This window comes from Bufo gargarizans, chromosome 2 (assembly GCF_014858855.1).
Source record: "Bufo gargarizans isolate SCDJY-AF-19 chromosome 2, ASM1485885v1, whole genome shotgun sequence".
Classification (NCBI taxonomy): domain Eukaryota; kingdom Metazoa; phylum Chordata; class Amphibia; order Anura; family Bufonidae; genus Bufo; species Bufo gargarizans.
The window spans coordinates 694,873,591-694,888,995 of record NC_058081.1 but is presented as its reverse complement, the minus strand read 5'-3'; the positions used below and the strand labels follow the sequence as shown (position 1 = coordinate 694,888,995).

Below are 15,405 nucleotides of genomic sequence, written 5' to 3'. Positions count from 1 at the left end.
AGGGTGGGGTGTTATGAAGGTCACATTTTAAGGGCTCAATGGAGGTCATTGCTAAGGGGGCGGGTTATTATGGAAATCACTGTTAACGAGACTGGTACTGTGGGGGTCACAAATAAAGGGCAGGCTGTTTAAGTGGCGGACGCTGTGGAGGTTACTGTTAAAGGGGTTATTGTGGAAATCGCTTTTGAGACAGGGTACTGTGGAGGTCACTGTGACGGACTGAACCGTCACTGGGGCTGCTGGAGAAGCCTGAGGGCCAGCCTCCTTCCTACAGACTATGGACCGAGAACTATGGAGACCCCCTAAGACCTTTTGGGGTTACAAGGAACTATAAACCATGATTTATGTGTGTAATTTATATGCCACATATTTCCTATTGCCCATTAAAAAGGCATTGTGTGGATTCAGCAACACAAAAAGGGTTAACTCTGCACTGAGACTCCCACTGATTGTGTTAGTGATGGGATTAAGATAGTTGATTATAATAGCAGCTGACTCCTAGATGAGTAGATCACCATATGATACACTCAGGAGGTAATCTCATCACATGTGTCTCCACTGTCCCCGTTTATTCATTATGGAGGGGGTGAAGATGTCTGTTTGCATGTTGTGTTTGTTAATTGCGTCACAGACAATGCCATTGTGTTTGTTGAATAGGGTTAGTTTTTGTGTTTAAACTGTAAAGGATTGGCTTCTATGTCATGTCCTCAGTTCCCAACCAGGTCCACGGGGGTGGTACCCTTGTTGGAAAATGTGCATATAAGTCAATGCTTGTGTGTTCAATAAAGAGTTCCTGTTTTACCCTTCATCATGTTGAGGCTGGTGTTTGGGTAACTGATCGACACTGGGGATTGCTATACGCTAAAGATTTGCTATACTCCCCTGGCTATAACTCCTAGCTCTTGTAAAAGAGCTGTTCCTGCTCTCTGGATTTAGGAGAGGTTCACCCACTGGAGCCTGGAGCCTTGTCGTAGGTCCAGGGTGAGTAGGAGACGGTGAGACTTCAACCACGCTTCGGTGGTTCGTGGGGTCTGCAGTGCTTACGGTGTCAAGTGGAGTGCTTGGAGTCCCCGGGAAGCACTAGGAGCATCCATCGATGGAGGTACCCGGTTGGAGTGCCAGGAGATCCGTTACATTGGTGGCAAGCAGTGGGATGGTGTCCTAGTGAGAGGAGAAGCAGCTCGGAGACACCGTTCGTGGATTTACAAAATTGAGGGCAACGCTAGTATCCGTACAGCGCCCCTGGCTACAGCAGGATGGAATCGGCTAGTCTTCGGACAGCATTCCACTACGAGGAGGAGGATGACCCGGACTGGAGGGATGCAGTACGGAAAGGTGTCTGGCATGAGGCCCTGGAAGATGTACAGCGTTGGCGGGGCGAGAGTCTCTCCAGTGAGGAGCAGCAGTTGCGGATGCGAGCAGCCCTGCAAATGCTCCTTCTGGGAGTGAAGCCCCTGGATGAGTGGGTGACAGAACTCGAGAGCCTGGTATGGGAGGAGCTTTGGCTAGACAATGCCTACCAGGCACTCTGGTGATATGTGATTCGGCACTCCCCCTGGATGGCTGAGCACGACAGACCCGAGGGTGAGGATTATGATGGCCCTGGCCTGTTTGAGGCCTTCGCAGAACCGGAGTTCAGAGATGCTGGAGAGTCCCGGTTCTGGGATATCTATGACTACAGGGAGGCTATGCATGATTGGGCTACAGCGAGAGAGGTGAGACAAGACCTGGCATCTCTAGTGACAATAGAGTGGGAGCTGGAGCAGGATTACCAATACTTCTTCAGCTCAATTCGGCCCCAATATACACTGCCAGAGAGCTGGGTGGCAGTCCTAGACCTACAACCCTACAGCTGGAAAGACCCGACGGAAGTATCACCTGCTTCAGTACCAGCAGTGGAGGTAGGGGACCTCATAGACTGGTCCTGGGGGGAACCCCATATGGCAATTGGAGATGGGACCGAGGTCTCTCCACCGGCCCTACAGGGATGCTGGGTGGTCGGCCCAGATCCCCAACGGCAACCTGAGTTTCATGGAGTAGGGACAGTCGGTCCTGCTCCCCATCGGCAGTATGTTTTGCAGGGAGAGGAGAGCATCGTCTCCATTACCCAGAGGCAGTGTAACTTAAAGGGAGAGGAGACAACTGGTCTCTCTCCCCAACCACAGAGGGACAGCACCCCTAACTCTGATGGTGCAGATGGGACCGCGGTCTCTGCACCAGGCCTACTGGGATGCTGGACTGCCGGTACGGATCCCCCACCAACCCCACAGGAATGCCAGGAGGAGGAGGTAAATGATCCCTCCTCTCCACAGCTGATCCGCGACAAGGTCCTGTGGGCAGGATTCCCTGACCCCATCCCAGCGTAAGAGCTGGCATCTGGGCAGAGCGCAGTTGGCCTCTGCCCTCCCCTATCCTCTTGTCTAGAGGCTGACTCCCCACAGGCTACCCCAGCAGAAGAGCTGGCATCTGGTCAGAGTGCAGTTGGCCTCTGCCCTCCCCTATCCTCTTCTCCAGAGCCGGACTCCCCACAGGCTACCCCAGCGGAAGAGCTGGCATCTGGGCAGAGCGCAGTCGGCCTCTGCCCACCAAGTACCTAATGCTCCAAGCTAGAGAACAACAATGAAGCAAGGAGTAGCAGATGCCCACTCAACAGCTGCAGACATACAGAACAGAGCCAGGCCCCAGAGGTCAACAGGACCAGTGTTTGTCTATGGGTGGTCTACTCGACTAACTCAGGCACCGACCGACAGGAGCTCAGGTACCTGGTTAGTCTACTGTTGGGAGAGGAGAAATGTGACGGACTGAACCGTCACTGGGGCTGCTGGAGAAGCCTGAGGGCCAGCCTCCTTCCTACAGACTATGGACCGAGAACTATGGAGACCCCCTAAGACCTTTTGGGGTTATAAGGAACTATGAACCCTGATTTATGTGTGTAATTTATATGCCACATATTTCCTATTGCCCATTAAAAAGCCATGGTGTGGATTCAGCAACACAAAAAGGGTTAACTCTGCACTGAGACTCCCACTGATTGTGTTAGTGATGGGATTAAGATAGTTGATTATAATAGCAGCCGACTCCTAGATGAGTAGATCACCATATGATACACTCAGGAGGTAATCCCATCACATGTGTCTCCACTGTCCCTGTTCATTCATTATGGAGGGGGTGAAGATGTCTGTTTGCATGTTGTGTTTGTTAATTGCATCACAGACAATGCCATTGTGTTTGTTGAATAGGGTTAGTTTTTGTGTTTAAACTGTAAAGGATTGGCTTCTATGTCATGTCCTCAGTTTCCAACCAGGTCCACGGGGGTGGTACCCTTGTTGGAAAATGTGCATATAAGTCAATGCTTGTGTGTTCAATAAACAGTTCCTGTTTTACCCTTCATCATGTTGAGGCTGGTGTTTGGGTAGCTGGTCGACACTGGGGAATGCTATATGCTGAAGATTTGCTATACTCCCCTGGCTATAACTCCAGCTCTTCTAAGAGCTGTTCCTGCTCTCTGAATTTAGGAGAGGTTCATCCACTGTAGCCTGTAGCCTTGTCGTAGGTCCAGGGTGGGTAGGAGATGGTGAGACCTCAACCAAGCGTGGGGTATGCAGTGCTTACGGTGTCAAGTGGAGTGCTTGGAGTCCTCGGGAAGCGCTAGGAGCATCCATCGACAGAGGTACCCGGTCGGGGTGCCAGGAGATCCGTTACAGTCACTAATAAAGGGGCAGCTGCTGTAGAGGTCACTATTAAGGGGGCGGGTTATTATGGAAATCACTGTTGAGACAGTGATGCGGAGGTCACTAATAAAGGGGCGGACACTGTTGATGTTACTGTTAAGGGAGCGGGGTACTGTGGCAGTCACTGTGGGCAGGCTGCTGTGAAGGTCAAAGTTAAAGGGGTGGGCTGCTGTGGAGGTACCATTTTAAGGAGCAGGGCACTGTAAAGTTCACTGTTAAGGGGCGGGGTGCTGTAGAGGTCACTGTTATGGGGGATACTGTCGATATCTTTTAATGACACACAGAAACATTAAATGACATAGATGAAAATATACCCGTGTGAAGCCGGGTCCTTCTGCCAGTATTCTATATATGTTAACACACTTCATCTATTATACCTCACATATCAGTACACTGTTGTATATACTATATATCTGTATGCACTGCAGCTATTATACTGCATACCTCACATATCAGTACACTGCTGTATATTTTATATACCTTAATTTATTATACATCATACCTCACATATCAGGACACTGCTGTATAGAGAGAGCAGTGTACTGCTGTGAGAAGTACAAGGTATAACAGTGCAGTGTGTACAGATATATGTGATCAGTTATGTGAAAAAGAACAAAGATTCCAGCTTTTTACAATAAAAGGCTTCTTTATTCCAGTTTCTTTAAAAACAGACATCAAAAGCAGAACAGTATGCTGTGATGCGTTTCGGGCTGTTACATCTTAGCCCTTCATCAAGACAAAAATACAAACTTAACCACCTCAGCCCCCCCCCCTAGCTTAAACACCCTTAATGACCAGACCACTTTTTACAATTCTGCACTACACTACTTTCACCGTTTATTGCATCATACAACTTACCACCCAAATGAATTTTACCTCCTTTTCTTCTCACTAATAGAGCTTTCATTTGGTGGTATTTCATTGCTGCTGACATTTTTAGTTTTTTTTTATATTAATCGAAATTTACCGATTTTATTGCAACAAAAATGACATTTTTCACTTTCAGTTGTAAAATTTTTCAAATAAAACTACATTTCTATATAAATTGTTATCTAAATTTATTGTTCTACATGTCTTTGATTAAAAAAGAAATGTTTGGGTAAAAAAAAAATGGTTTGGGTAAAAGTTATAGCGTTTACAAACTATGGTACAAAAATGTGAATTTCCGCATTTTGAAGCAGCTCTGACTTTCTGAGCATCTGTCATGTTTCCTGAGGTTCTACAATGCCCAGACAGTAGAAACCCCCCCACAAATGACCCCATTTCGGAAAGTAGACACCCTAAGGTATTCGCTGATGGGCATAGTGAGTTCATAGAACTTTTTATTTTGTCACAAGTTAGCGGAAAAAGATTTTTATATTTTTTGTTTTTCTTACAAAGTCTCATATTCCACTAACTTGTGTCAAAAAAAAACTTCCATGAACTCACTATGCCGATCACAAAATACCTTGGGGTGTCTTCTTTCCAAAATGGGGTCACTTGTGGGGTAGTTATACTGCCCTGGCATTTTAGGGGCCCTAATGCATGAGAAGTAGTTTGAAATCAAAATGTGTACAAAATGCCCTGTGAAATCCTAAAGGTGCTCTTTGGAATTTGTGCCCCTTTGCCCACCTAGGCTGCAAAAAAGTGTCACACATGTGGTATCGCCGTACTCAGGAGAAGTTGGGCAATGTGTTTTGGGGTGTCTTTTTACATATACCCATGCTGGGTGAGAGAAATATCTCTGTCAAATGCCAACTTTGTATAAAAAAATGGGAAATAATTCATATATATTGAGCATCCGAATACACCCATATTACATGCCCTTCCGAAGTTGCATAAGGAGGGTTTTCCTCCACCATTAAGACCGATTGTGGCAGGAATAGGATCGTATTCGGAGCGACTTTCAGAATGGGTTGATTCCCTATTGCAACCCCTTGTACCTCACATACCGGGCTATCTCAGTGACACATGCTAAATTCTCGCCTTCAGTGGCAAATGTGTTCATGTCATGGTGGGAGACTAGTTTTTTATTTTCAGATAATAACCCATATCTAACATCACTAAAATGGTATGGGCGTTTCATTGACGACATCTTGTGGGTTTGGCAGGGTGATGCAGAAGATTTGATATCTAAATGGCTGTATTCCCTCGATTAAACTTACTATGACTAGCGATTCTGCTTTGATTGTTTTTCTGGATCTTTTATTATCGGGTGATCGAGAGACCCAGAAAGTCAGCACTTGTACACACCGTAAAGACACTGCTGGGAATACTTTACTTCATGCATCATCCTGCCATCCCCCACATGTATCTAAGAACATACCCAGAGGGGAGATGTTGAGGGCACGTTGAAATTGCTCATCCTTGGGTTTATTTGTGAAAGAAGCATCTGATATTTCAGCCAGGTTGCAGATTAGGGGATATTCGAGAGAGAATATTCGCAGGGCGAAGGAATATGCAATTTTGGTGGACAAGGAGTCGCTTATATTTGCTCGAATAAAGAATGCGAACAAAAAGAAGAGAAAAACACGAAATAAAAATATTCGGGTTCGCACTCGGGATTCGAGCAACCCTGCGACTTTTGTGACTAGTTTCAGTGTAGAGTACCCCCTTATCTGCAACATCCTGCGTAAACATTTTCCAGTGATAGGCTTTGATGAAGGGTGGGGGGAAATAGCAGAGGCAGGCATCAGGTGCATTGCGAAAAAAGCACCAACTATAGGACAAACAGTCAGTCCTAGCCTGTTTATGGAAAACGCAAGGTATGAACCGGTATGGCTAACCACGAAGGGAAACTTCAAATGTGGAAGTAAAAAATGTATTTGTTGCATGCACATGTCAATAAGTAAAGATATCGTATCCACATCAAATGGCAGTGTACACAAAATGCGGCAAAAATTTAACTGCAATACGGAATATGTAGTTTATGTAATTACATGTCGTGCCTGCACGTTGCAATATGTGTGATGTACGATCAATCAGCTCAAGGTGAGAATCCGTAAACACCTGAGCGACATCCCCCATATTGCAACGCGCAATGTTTCAGCAGCCACATCGCACTTTGCGATAGTACACAGGCGCGATATTTCTGCGTTTTGTGTGCAAGGTGTTGAAAGAGTCACGGCTCCGATTAGAGGAGGAGACCGTAGACAAAAATTATACAGTCGCAAAACATACTGGATGTTTAACCTTGGAACATGTATACCTAAAGGATTGAATAGGAAGCATGACTTAACTTTACAATATAAATGAAGTGGTTTTCTGAAGCTGGGAATCACTTCCCCACCTGATTGGAGGTGTTTTCTCCCTGTGATTAACAGGTCAGGAACACCTGACATTTCTCCAGGACATAGAAACTGACCAATCAGATGGGAGAGGTGGTTCTCCACTGTGTATAAGAAGGAGATTTTAAGTTTGTATTTTTGTCTTGATGAAGGGCTTAGATGTAACAGCCCGAAACGCGTCACAGCATAATGTTCTGCTTTTGATGTCTGTTTTTAAAGAAAGTGGAATAAAGAAGCCTTTTATTGTGAAGAGCTCGAATCTTTGTTCTTTTTCACATTTTGCTCCAGACTGAGTCCAGGTCTGTACACCCGTGCTCTACCAGGAGGTGAGAGCTGCAGCAACTTCCATATGTGATCAGTTATATATTATGGTTATTGTGTGAAGTACATGAGGTTATAGTGGTTGTAAGCATCTGCAGTACTATATACATCAGTGAGATATGAGCATAATCAATCAACAAATAGGGAACTGGGGGAAATGAAGAGAAAGGAGTAGTACCTCTGCACAAACACTCCATTCTAGTATGAGCGCAGAGCTTATCCTGCAGTTCTTCTCCATGATGTTGGGGGTTGAAGGACCTTTGATGATGCTCTGCGCAGTTCCTATACTAGATGTACAGAACCTGTGATGATGATGTCATCACAGGTCTTGGCAGATGCTCTTATCGAACCTGGGAACTACACTATGCTCTGTGCAGCTTCTTTACTAGATGTACAGGACCTGTAATGATGATAATGTCATCACAGGCAGATGTTTCTATCTAAGGCCTCTTTCACACTTGCGTTGTCCGGATCCGGCGTGTACTCCACTTGCCGGAATTACACGCCGGATCCGGAAAAACGCAAGTGTACTGAAAGCATTTGAAGACGGATCAGTCTTCAAAATGCTTTCAGTGTTACTATGGCACCCAGGACGCTATTAAAGTCCTGATTGCCATAGTAGTAGTGGGGAGCGGGGGAGCGGTATACTTACAGTCCGTGCGGCTCCCGGGGCGCTCCAGAATGACGTCAGAGCGCCCCATGCGCATGGATGACGTGTCCATGCGATCACGTGATCCATACGCTTGGGGCGCCCTGACGTCACTCTGGAGCGCCCCAGGAGCCGCACGGACGGTAAGTATACTGCTCCCCCGCTCCCCGCTACACTTTACCATGGCTGCCAGGACTTTAGCGTCCCGGCAGCCATGGTAACCATTCAGAAAAAGCTAAACGTCGGACCCGGCAATGCGCCGTAACGGCGTTTAGCTTAAGGTCGGATCCGGATCAATGCCTTTCAATGGGCATTAATTCCGGATCCGGCCTTGCGGCAAGTGTTCAGGATTTTTGGCCGGAGCAAAAAGCGCAGCATGCTGCGGTATTTTCTCCGGCCAAAAAACGTTTCGTTCCGGAACTGAAGACATCCTGATGCATCCTGAACGGCTTTCTCTCCATTCAGAATGTATAAGGATAATCCTGATCAGGATTCTTCCGGCATAGAGCCCCGACGACGGAACTCTATGCCGGAAGAAAAGAACGGCTTTCAGATCTCTTGAACTGATATAAATCAAGAACACTGACCTCAATGATGTTATTTTGACATAATAAAAACGTTACCTTTATGAGCAATCCTGGACTTATAAAACCGGCAAACATCTTAGTAGCATATGCAAATGAGGGCTTGCAGGTGCCCAGGGGCGGCGTTACCCCCGCCCATTCTTTCCCTCTGCCCGCCCATCCTTTCCCTCTGCCCGCCCATCTACTTACTTCTTGTTTCGCCGAGATCCCGCGCCTGCGCACTCAGTCAGTCGGCCGGCGCATGCGCACTGCGATGCCCATTCCTTGTACGGCATCACAGTAATTAATGCGCAGATGGCCCACCTCCTTTGTGGTGTTTTAGCGCTGTGGTGCCGTACAAGGAATGGGCATCGCAGTGCGCATGCGCCGGCTGACAGACTGAGTGCGCAGGCGCGGGATCTCGGCGAAACAAGAAGTAAGTAGATGGGCGTTCAGAGGGAAAGGATGGGCGGGAGGAAGCGACGATAAGGCTGAGCTAGCTGGGCACCTACGAGGGGAAAGCCACCCCTGGGCACTTGCGAGCCCTCATTTGCATATGCTACTAAGATGTTTTTTGCCGGTTTTATAAGTCCAGGATTGCTCATAAAGGTAACGTTTTTATTAACTGTAAGGCTGCTAGAAAGCTATGGGAAGGATTACAAAGGTGAAACTTAGTCACAGGCAATGGCAAAAACTGCTTTTATGAAAATAGAGTTGCGATTCTTTTTGAAAATCTGAAAAAAGACGTCCGCTGTGAGCACAGGGTTGTGTTTTTCCCATTGAATTCAATAATAGCAAGCTGTTGTTGGCGTTTTGATTGCGGATTCTGCCGCAGAAAATGGTGACTGAATCTGAGCATACTTTCACAGTTTTCATGTATTTCTTTTTTCCCTTTTCTTACATTTTTTTGTCTGAGGAAACACGCTCATCCACACGATAATATGTGTATAACATGTTTTAGTGCAATAAGAAATATTCACATACCATATTTATACAGAAACAGATGTTTACATGGAATGAACAATCTGTAGGAAAATTATCATAATTTATAAACATTAACAAGATACATAACTGGAAAAATACAAAAGTAAGGAATTATCTGAAAATACGGTATATTAAAGGGACACTGACAGGCCCAATAATCATAATTAGCTGTACATATCCATGCACAGGTCTTCTAATGTGCATTAAAAACATATAAGTATCCCCCCTGTCCACATTATGAATACAGTAAACTCACGTTTTATAACCTGAACTAATCGCTGTTCTTTCTGCCCAAGGGGCGGGGTTTCAGCTTCTCTTGCGCCCAGCCAGCATCAGCCCAACCGCCGTTTTTGAAGCGCCGCCCAGCTCATCAATATTCACTTAGCTGGGCGGCTTCTGCAGTCCCCGACCTTCCGAGATCCGGCGCATGCCCAATAGAAAGCTATGGGTGCCGAGCGCATGCGCAGAAGCTGAAAGCGAGTCCGATGCCCATAGCTTTCTATTGGGCGGCGCTTCAAAACGGCGGTTGGGCTGATGCTGGCTGGGCGCAAGAGAAGCTGAAACCCCGCCCCTTGGGCAGAAAGAACAGCGATTAGTTCAGGTTATAAAACGTGAGGTAACTGAATTCTTAATGTGGACAGGGGGGATACTTATATGTTTTTAATGCACATTAGAAGACCTGTGCATTGATATGTACAGCTAATTATGGTTATTGGGCCTGTCAGTGTCCCTTTAAGTGAGCAATGTTGTGCACTAGGCTCTCTCATCCGAGTACGTATCTCTCTATCTTTTTTATAATATGCTTCACCAGAGCAATCACCTTCTCTTCTTTACTTGGGGAAAAAGAATTATTGGGAATACCAGGTGGAGTATGGAAATTGGGATATTGTGTCCTTTCTTTATCTACTCCACAAGCTTTCAGTTGTGACACTTCCTCGTGGATGCTTTGAAGGTCGCTACAGTAAGTGGACACCTTTTTTGCTAAAAGGACTATAGTGTAATCTCTGTCTAGTTTTCCTACCCTAATGTACTGTGCTGCAAATAAAGCTTTTTCTACAGCCTGGTGTACTTTGTAAAACACCCATTCAGTGTGGCCATGACCAATATCATGTTCTGCAGCTTTCAGATCACATATTGCTTGCTTCAACCATCTGTCTGCTTCTTCCGGTTTTGGATGTGTGGGTGTACTATAGTATCCCCAAAAATCATAATTACATCTGTTTCTTCTGGAAAAGTATTGACGGCTATGTTTATGGTTGGATGCTTGACTATCCCACTGTGCCCAAAAGTTAGAAAAACTGCCAGTATTCCGAGAACGGTTAGTTGATGATGGTGAAGATGATGAGGCATGATGGCTCAGTCTTTTGCCACATTCCATTTCTTTAAGTCTGAGTTGAATGTATTTGCAAACTTCTGTGTAAAGTTCCACTTGGTCAAGGTTTTTGTCTGGATGGTATTTCAGATATAGTCGTCTTATGGCCTGCCTGCGTTCAGTTTCAGGCAATCCCCATATTTTGTTCAAATAAAGATCAATCTCTTTTTTGATGTGTTCAATGGAAACTTCTTGACGGTCTGATGGCATTTTTTTGAGAGGCTGCGGGTTCTCAAGCAAAATAAGAGACTGTGTGCTTTGGCTTTCAGATCTCTTGAACTGATATAAATCAAGAACACTGACCTCAATGATGTTATTTTGACCAATGTTTATGAGATACATTTCAATTTTACAGCTTCCAAGAATCTTTGTACCCAGTTCCTCTACAATCACTGCGTATAAGTAACAATCTTCTTGTGACGGAATCATGTAACCCACATAGTCATCAACTTTGAATGTATTCACAATGCTCATATCTAAACAATCATGCCATTCACTAGAAATTTATCACCCGGATTTGGTAAAGAAAAGGTACAATGAGTTGCTAAAATTATTCCAGAGATCATTCTTTTTGAGCACTTCAGTAATGTCTTCGGGATCATGGCAGGAAAGCATTTGAGTAACAACCTCTAATGACTGATATGTTAATACATTTTCTATCAGATTGTTAATTTCATTTGCAAGAACTTGTACCACTTGAATCATCTCATAGTGCTGCATTGAGTCTCTATGTTGGAAATACATTTGACAGCCGCTTTCCTTGTGTTTTGTTGCAAACACAGTTTTTTTGCATTGCGTACCATCCAAGGGTTTACCTTCGTATGTTAATACAGTTTGCAACTTGGAGCAACATATTATTTTCAACATCCCAAAGATAAGGTTCCAGTTCTTGGTAGACTCTTCCTCCTTAATTTTTCCTTTGTTCTGATTTCGAAGAAGACAGACCAAACCATTTTGAAATATAGAAGAACAAATTAGTTTTTCAAACTTTAATTTTAATGGGCATTGATCACCATATGAACAAAGGTTTTCTACATCAAAATTGAGAGACTCGGTTGTTATGTCAGAAAGCATTCTAGGGCGAAGCTTCTTTGGCAAACATTTCATAAGATTCTCTTAGTTGATGAAAGTCATATGACGAAGTCATACTTGAAGTGCAAACAAACTTAAATAAAGAATTACATTTTTTAGCTACAAGTGGGAGATCTGCAATTATTTAAGACCAGACTAGAGGACTCGTAGAGTTTACCATCCTCAGCTAAAAGATGTAGAGAATTGATTTGTGGATTCTCTTTATTATCTTTTAGCAAACTGAAAAGTTGTTTTGTAGCTTTTAAGACAGTTATTGTTAGATTACCATGCAAACCTGTCTTATCCAATGTCTCTGCATAAATTGTAGAAAGTATATTGGCAAAATGGAGGACAGAAGACTCAGCCTCAACGCCAACTTTTTGAAAGAGATTGCTATAACATGCAAGCAATGGAGGCAGCTTATACAAGTATGGCCTATAATGGTTTTCCTCGTGAAGATTGAAGACTACTTGTCTTGGTAACGCAATATCCTTTTTCATCATTTACCAGAATGAATTGAACATTCTTTAAAGGAGTAATGTCAATCGCCTCGCCTTTTTGTTGAAGGAAGTCATATATTTGCTTCAGAACTTCACTTCTGGTTTCCTGCAAGTCTTTGCGATCACATGGAAGCTTTGCAATATTTTTAATGTGGTCAATGACCTTTTCAATAGGTGGTTCATGCAGCGCTCCACATTCTTTAAGGAATTCATTCATCTTTTTGCTGTTTAGGTTTGAGTTGGTAAGTAATGGCATAGATGTCCAAATCAATGAATCATAACCTTTTCCCTTCAGTAATGAACCATTAAGTGCAACTGTAGCAACATGATCAGTGAATGATGGATGCAGTGCTTTTAAATTCTTGCTAATTTTCAAAGGAGTGATGAAAGCAATGTTCCTGACTTCAGCAGCAAATGTATGGCTATTTTTATCTAAATCCATGGACAGCAAATACTTATACAATGCTTTAGACTTATTATGAAGTGAGCCCAAAGAGCCTTTTGCAGTTCTCTCAATGTTAGTTGCAAATTTAATAAAATCTTTTTCTGTAAGTGACCATTTCATTCCAAGACTTAGTAGAAGTGCATGTAATCTGCTCTTATTTCCCTTTTCAAACATTTTCCAGAAATCATTTGGGATAAAGTGCTCCTGAAGGTCTAGCACAGAAAACAGATATACTTCTCATCATAGAAGTAGGATGCATTTTGAAGCACTCCATATTTGTCTCTAATCAGCTTTACAGACTTAAGTGATTCAATAATCTGTTCCTTCCTGCTCTGGAAACCATTGCGAGATTCCAGATATAAAACCATACCTAAAATGTGCAGTAACTGATTTTCATTGAGGGATGCAAGATCCATAAGAAGATGATTAGCAAGTAATTCTAGGTCGTTAATCAATGGAATGTTCATATGTTTACTAACCATCTTGGTCCAATAAGTATCTTTAAGGTAAATTGTTGAAGAATGAAGGACAGAAAGCTGAAAAGGTTTAAGGTCAAATGTTGTCTCCAGCAGGTAAATCTTTTTGAATGCAGCCAAATGATGTCTTTTGCCTTCAATGGTTTCAAACAAGGGTAGAGACTTGAGTTTATTTAAGAGAATGTCCTTGTTTTGTTCAGATGGCAATTTATTTAAGATACAATACAGAAGCCTTATCACATTCTGAATCTGTTAATGTCCACTGAAGGTCTCTTCTAGAACTTAGTTGTTCAAGTACCAGTTCAAGATTTTCTGTATTCAACATGTAGGGCTTAAGATACGAAAAAATAGACTCATGAAATACAAGCAAATCTAATTCAGGAAATCCAAGTTTCAAAAGGCATTCAGTCATATCATTGAAGCTTGGAAAGCAGATGTTTTTGAGATCAGCAAGAGGAAGAATAATTTTTTTAGATGGTTTACTAGATGCCATTTTAAACTGGACTGGTACAATTGCCCATTGATCAAAGATAGCAAGAATTTCATCAAACATTTTCTTTTTCTGATCAGACTTCTGCCTTAAAACTTCACTTCTAAAGAAAGACCATAGATCTTTCAGCCACTCAGCTATATCATTTGAAAGTGGAAGATGCGGTGCTTTTGATTTTGGAGAAATTTCATACGTTGGACCCAGGTGATTTTTCACTAAAGTGAAAGAACTCTTTATATCTAATTGTCTCACAAAACCACAGGTCTCCAAAAGGCAAGTATCCCAGTATTGTATAAAGCTACTGCTTGCATCAGGAAAAAGCTTTGAGAATCTTGGGGAAAATTTTGGTTTATCTCGATCAAAGTAATGAAGCATGCCATCCACAGTAACTAACAGAGGAACTCCTTGCAGATCAATTTTTTTTGCAACACTCTCTTTTAAGCAATATGTTAATAGAGAGTTACAGTTTTCCTTATTTCTGAATACAGAAGTACCAACAGGTGCAGGTAGAGAATTTCCATTAGTAAGTAAAGTGATTTCCCTCAAGAAATGGCACAGAGATTGTGGGTTTAATTCAAGGACATCTACACCAGCTTCTTAAAAGCTTTACACATGAGGCTTCCATAAGCAAGCTGCATGTTGTGTGAAGTACAAGTTCAATATCCTTGTTTTCCTCTGGAATTAAAAAGAATGGCTCCTCAGTGATGCAGGATTTTCCAATGTTTGACCACTTGACAACTACGCTTTTCTTCTCCTCAAATTTCTTTTTTGTATGGCATTTTTTGTAAATGGGAATTACTAGCAGTTTCTGTTCATAGACAGTCAAATAGACTCTTGTAACTACAGTTTGCCACTCCGGTGGCACATGTTCAGTATTAATAGGGAAAAATGATAGGAAGTCATCCAAGAATATCTTGCAGGAGTCAAAACATTGAAAATGTAGTGATTTTCCTCTATACTTTGTTAATTCTTCACGTAGACACTCGAGAAGGTAGCAATACAGTGGTGCTATAATATTTGAGAGGAGAAACATATTCCATGCAGTCTTTGGGCTATCACCATCCTCCTTGCAGATGTTTCTACGTGCTGCATCCACAATAAAATTAGCATTTATGTGTACCGGGAGACCAGTTTCTAGAGGAAGAGGCAAAGTACAGAAAGCCCTACCTTTTATTGAGTTTTTAAGGCAGGCAGCTATGGATCCATTTGGTACACGGTTTTGCTTTAATTTGGCTGAAATTCCTCTAATGTATTGAAACCATTCGGGTCTTCAATTCCCAGTTGACGAACGATAAACCAATGAGTTGTAGTACTTGAGCTGCTGCGTTTTTTTCAGCAGTTGAGGAAATCCTGAACAGTGAGCTCTCAGATAAGGAACCCTCATTCTTAACATAGTTGCTTAGTCTTTGCTGAAACAAACATATTTTCTTTGCATTCGTCTCATCAATTTTAGTTTCAACAGAAAATACTTCCTTAAAAGTTCCAGTGATTGACATTTCAGAGAAAGTGATTTTTCTATATATGATTTAAAACAAGA

At 43.1% G+C, this 15,405-nt stretch overlaps 1 pseudogene; it reads right to left on the bottom strand.

Moving 5' to 3' along the window:
* Positions 1 to 10,216: 10,216 nt before the first annotated feature.
* Positions 10,217 to 14,451, bottom strand: LOC122928998 (annotated as a pseudogene).
* Between the last annotated feature and the right edge of the window lie 954 nt (positions 14,452 to 15,405).